Below are 6,139 nucleotides of genomic sequence, written 5' to 3' on the forward strand. Positions count from 1 at the left end.
AAATTTTCATCATTATTAATGTTTTGTATATATATAGTGGGTGTGTGTATGCGTGTTAGATATATAATTTAAAAGAAAACAATAAGTTGGTGCCTTATGGCAAATTGTTCCTTAAGTCCTGCATTTAAAACATAGACACTGAGTGAATCAGCATATTTGATCATCTTTTAACTACAATAGATAATTATACATTAAAAATACATTAACCATCCAAATACATCATTTTTCTTATTTATTTATTTATTTTTATTTTTTATTTTTTATTTTTGAGACGGAGTCTCGCTCTGTCACCCAGGCTGGAGTGCAGTGGTGGGATCTCAGCTCACTGCAAGCTCCACCTCCCGGGTTCCCGCCATTCTCCTGCCTCAGCCTCCCGAATAGCTGGGACTACAAGCGCCCGCCACCACACCCAGCTAATTTTTTTGTATTTTTAGTAGAGAAGGGGTTTCACCATGTTAGCCAGGATGGGCTCAATCTCCTGACCTCGTTATCCGCCTGCCTTGGCCTCCCAAAGTGCTGGGATTACAGGCCTGAGCCTCGGCGCCCGGCCCAAATGCATCTTTAGGAAAATTATATTTAAGCTCTTCATGGAGACATTAAAAAACCAAGCTGCATTAATGATAAATAATTATATCACTCATTAGTAAGGAGTAAATAGCTGTTTTCTATTTGAGAAGTGTTCATTGGATTGTCCATCTGTATGCAGGAACATCTGTTTTCTGACATGCTTTAATCACCGTTTGTTTTGTACTTGTACCATAATTACACTTGTTTGTAATATTGAACTCGAGACAATGATTAAAATCAACTTATGAATATGATTCTTTTATGCTTTTGTATTTCATTAGAAAATGTGTAATTCTAGTATGACATTTATGAGTATAAATAAAAGAAAGTATTTGATTAACAAAATGCCTCAACAGATTACGTCAGTAAAATGAGTGTTATATTATGCAGTCTATGTTATTATTTTGGCATTTTTAAGGAAAGTTTATTGCTTCGTGGAATCTTTTTTTTTAACTGACCATCTATGAATTTTCTGTATTCTTTATTTCAGTGTGATCACATGGTCATAGAAGAGACATTTTTAGATCATCAGAAGTTGACAGTTTTCAGTGTAGTGTATGTGCTTTGTATAAGATGGAATTAAGTTTGGTGTATGGGTGATAGATGAATTTTTACTGAATGATGGATAACTGCTGTTCTATTAATGACATTTCATCAATCAACTCTTTTGGATATGGTTTATCACAAAACGTTGCTGACTTAATTTTCGTGGATTAACTGAGGTGAAAGTGATACCTGGTAGAAGTTTCATTAATACAAATTTTCCTCTCTTAGGAGTAGGATGGATTATATTATTTGTCGAAATGCCTTTCCATGTAAGTTGTTAACTGTCAGTTTTCTTGTCCTGTGAATCGTATCTTTTCTGTATTTGCTGAAATAGAGACTTAACATTGTTAAATGATTTTTCCATGTCATGGAAAATGTATGCCTCTAAATCTGCATTCCTTCCTACAAATCACGAGTTCAAAATGACTTTTTTTAAGAAAAAAATGATGGATTTCCGGTATTTTGTGGCAGGATAAACTCCCTGTAGCCTATCTTACATGTTGATTACAACTACAACTATGAAAAGTACAATAAGCAACTAACTGAGGAAACTGAAAAGTAAATAAAAGTAGAATTATGAGTGATAAGCAAAATCTGGAGAAGCACCCTGCAGTAGTGTGAGCTTCCATTGTTGTATTTCTTTCAATCAAAACCAAAACAAACAAACAAAACAAACAAAAACCAGAAAAGAACACCACCAACAAGAAAACACTCAAGGAAAATAGATATTGTGATAGAAACAGCAGAAATGTCGAAAAACAGAACCAGAAGGTTAGAATTATTAGAGAAAATAATATGAAAAGAGTAATTTTAAAGTATCTAAACAAAATTTTAAAAAGGAATTTAAAAAAATAAGCAAGGAGAAGACAGAATAAAAGTAGGTTGATAATTCATTTGTTAGCATTTGTCTGTTTGGTATTTGTTGACCATTTTATTTAAAAAAAATTGGCTCTATTTGATTTTGGTGTATTTCTTGTATATGTATCATAAAATTTAGTATTTTTTATTATTATTAAATACTTTATATTGTTAAATGATAATTTATCTTTATTGATAAGAAAGATGTAGTTTTCTGGTTGTTATTTTTGTAATTTTACCTGCATTTATATTTTTCCCCATTTATTTAGATAATACCTAATGGTTCCCCACAATGAGTGGCAATTAAATTAGACTCTATGCTGTTTTCACTTTCTCAGCTTCTCCTGAACTATTTGATTTTTGTGGCAGGATATTTCTTAATATTTGCCTTTGTGTCACTTAATATTTTCATACATTAAACAATGGGCAAATTTTGAGATTTAAAATGAACCCATTGTTCTCAACTATTATAGATGAGGCAATCAGGGAGCTAATTCCTACTTTCCTCTTTCTTTTACTCTCTCCTCCTAGTTGTTACAGTTCAATCATTTGTACATTATCAGAATCATCAGTAAAATATCTTTTTACATTTTCTACACCATGTATCCCTTAAATCTATATACGACGCAGTGAATGCTTACCTCTTGCCTTACTGGTAGTATTTTACCTACTCAGAACTAGGTTGATTGAACTTTGTCCTGTGGTAAATCTCTTAATAAGAACTTTCTGTAAACAGTGTTCCCTGCAGTTATGGGTGCTTATAACTGTACACTTTATAGCTGATAGATATCTTGCAAGGATAAGGATAACCATTGGCTTCTCCCTTCTCTTCTTTCTCAATATTTCCCCCCATTTTCTGGTGTTAACTTTTGCTGTGGAAAACTCTGATGCCAAAATGATTTTCTTTTTCTCTAAGTTGACTATTTTTGCTTAAGCCCCCAAATAATGCTTTCTTAATCTTTAAAGTCCTAGTCCCATACAGGGATATATCTTGGAGTTGAACATTCTAAAAACATATATAAGCATATACTACACGGTAATGTAAATGTATGTGCTTATGATGATCTATCTTGGCTTAATATAGGCAATAACTTTTTTCTAATTCTATCCTATGTTTCACAGTTTTTGGATTTTTGGACAGGGGAGGGGACTCATTACATATTTTTTTCTCACTTACACCCTTTACAAACCTTACATTATTTGGGGTTCAGTCTCCCTCGTTCTCTTTACAATTTAGTTTTCTGTTTTTCGACAATGATTTTGTTTTTAAATCCTATTTCTTTCATGGATTCTGCCAGTTTCTATTGCACTTTCTGGCTATCTCTTCCCCATGCTCTTGCGTTTCACTTCATGGTCTCTTTATGTTTTATTACACCCTTACAATTTATGTTGGAATGTATAAATGTTCATATTTTTCATCTGTTTTGTAGCAACACGTTTCTAGTGATTACAAGAGTTGATATATTACACCCTTACAATTTATGTTGGAATGTATAAATGTTCATTCCTTTTTTCATCTGTTTTGTAGCAACACGTTTCTAGTGATTACAAGAGTTGATATATTCCTTTTTATCTTTATTCTTATTTTTATGTGAATGCCGAGAAAATTCCTTTAGTATTTCTCATATGTGAAAGTTGAATCTATAGGACAAAGGAAAGGGGTTGTAGAATGTGCCCCAGCCTGCTAGCTCAAGGGCCCTCTCACCATTTGCTACAGTGACAGACTGCTGCCTCATTTTGGGGACATTATGGAGCCACTGCTCCTTCTTCGTAAGAGCACAAATGATTACCAGGTAGTCGTTACTGTCTTCTTTCCTCGATACTCATACATAACTTATAGCACATATGGAAGCAACCTTCTAAATACCCATGTTTTACCTTTAACATGTTCTTTGTGTGTAGCTGCCCATTTGTTTTGTGCTAACTGACTGCCCCTATTACCTTCAGTTGTAACAACCCACTTAAGGTAGAAATGAAGGACACTCATCTCCATGTGTTTTCAGAATTTAAATGAAAAAATAGAAAGGGGCTGATGTCACTTCCCAGTTTAACGTAGGGGTTTTATTTATTTATGTACACTCAATCAAACTATGACTATTACAAATGGTTTTACCACTACAATAAAGATAGTTAATTCATAACTCAATAAAAATGAAGAGTGAAAGATTAAAAACGGAAAGCAACAATTCTAAACTATAAAATCTACTTCAAAAAGCTACATACAGCAAATCTCAATAAATAAATTGTGAGAAAAGAAAATAATATGGGATAAGTTTTATGGTTTAGGAGATACCTTCCTATAAGCCAAAAACCTAAAAAAAAAAAAAATGCTAAAGGTATAGCTTGCTATAGTACGTGGTAGGAGAAATTAACATGGATAAAATCAATAACACTCACATTATGTGATAGTCTACAGCCAAAGAATAATAGAAAGCAAGTGAAATGCTTAGCATAGCCATTTAGTCTACTAAATTAGGTTTGTGAAAATGGGAATGCCAAATGCCTTAAGGCTTACTGCAGGTGCAAAAGCAAAACATCAGAGGTCAACCTAAGAGTATTTTTAATATAAAATTAATGTACCTGCATTGTAAGCATTATTTTTTTTGTATGGTAGAAAGGAAAAAAATTCATGTATTATTCTACTATAAATGCGTATTCTTTGCTCTACTAAATTTGCATGTCATTGTCAGCCTTTCACTTTGTCTTCAGCTAACAGGAACCTCTTGGGTTCATCCTTTGGAGAACCTGATATCATGGAAAATGGACTGAACTAGGAGAACAGGCTTTGTTTAGACCACATGCTGAGGTCTAGTGGCTTCAATTAAAAATATATAAATGCAGCCGGGCACAGTGGCTCATGCCTGTAACTCCAGCACTTTGGGATTCTGAGGCGGGCAGATCATGAGGTCAGGAGTTCAAGACCAGCCTGACCAACATGATGAAACCCCATCTCTACTAAAAATACAAAAATTAGCTAGGCATGGTGGCACGTGCCTGTAATCCCAGCTACTCAGGAGGCTGATGCAGGAGAATCGCTTGAACCCTGGAGGCGGAAGCTGTAGGGAGCCAAGATCGTGCCATTGTACTCTAGCCTGGGACTACAGATCGAGACTCCGTCTCAAAAAAAAAATTATGTGTATATATATATATATATATATATATGCTTAATCTCTAAGCTTTGGAAGGAACAGCCTATCTACAGAAAAATTTAAAACTTGGTCATGGCAGGTACAGAGTTGGGCCCCATTAATTTTGTTGATGTTGGGGTCAGCAGATTCTGTAAATTTTCACTATACCTCTCATATGATCTGCCGCCACACCATTCATACTCTAAATTTATTTCTCCTCACAACAGTAAATTACTAAAACTGCCAAGCTTTTTTTTCACAAATTAACATCTTTAGCATGCTCTTCCTTCAGCCCGCAATGAAATCCTCTACTCCCCTCCCTCCTCCTCCCTCCCTTACTCCCGCTAATGACATTTGTGTTTTGGTTTCCACACCAAATGATCTACCTTCAGTAAGCATCCCACAACTCCACAGGGAACTTTAGTTTCTCTACCTTCTGTGCTGTCGAAGCACTTGGCTCAGAATGAGAGATCTGTCTGCATTTCAGATCTACAAATTACTCATTGTGTGACCTTGGACATATCCCTAATATTTTTGAGCCTCAGTTTCTCATCTTTAAAATTAAAATAAAGATACCAAACTCCTGGGGTTTTGTGAGAGTAAAATGAGACGATGTGTGTAAGAGACTCAGTGCAGTGTCAGTATCTATCTACCATGTGCTATGCACTCTGCATTTTCTTTTTCTTTTTTTATTTTTTATTTTTGAGACGGAGTCTTGCTCTCTCACCCAGGCTGGAGTGCAGAGGGCAGTGGCATGATCTCGGCTCACTGCAACCTCTGCCTCCTGGGTTCAAGAGATTCTCCTGCCTCAGCCTGCGAGTAGCTGGGATTACAGGCCCACACAACCATGCCTGGCTAATTTTTGTATTTTTAGTAAACACAGCGTTTCACCATATTGGTCAGGCTGGTCTTGAACTCCTGACCTCAGGTGATCCACTCACCTCGGCCTCCGAAAGTGCTGGGATTACAGGCGTGAGCCACTGTGCCCGGGCCAACCCATAGTCTTTTGGTCTTCTCTCAGCATCCAGTGAAAATGCACT

This window comes from Pongo pygmaeus, chromosome 16 (assembly GCF_028885625.2).
Source record: "Pongo pygmaeus isolate AG05252 chromosome 16, NHGRI_mPonPyg2-v2.0_pri, whole genome shotgun sequence".
In the NCBI taxonomy this organism is placed as follows: domain Eukaryota; kingdom Metazoa; phylum Chordata; class Mammalia; order Primates; family Hominidae; genus Pongo; species Pongo pygmaeus.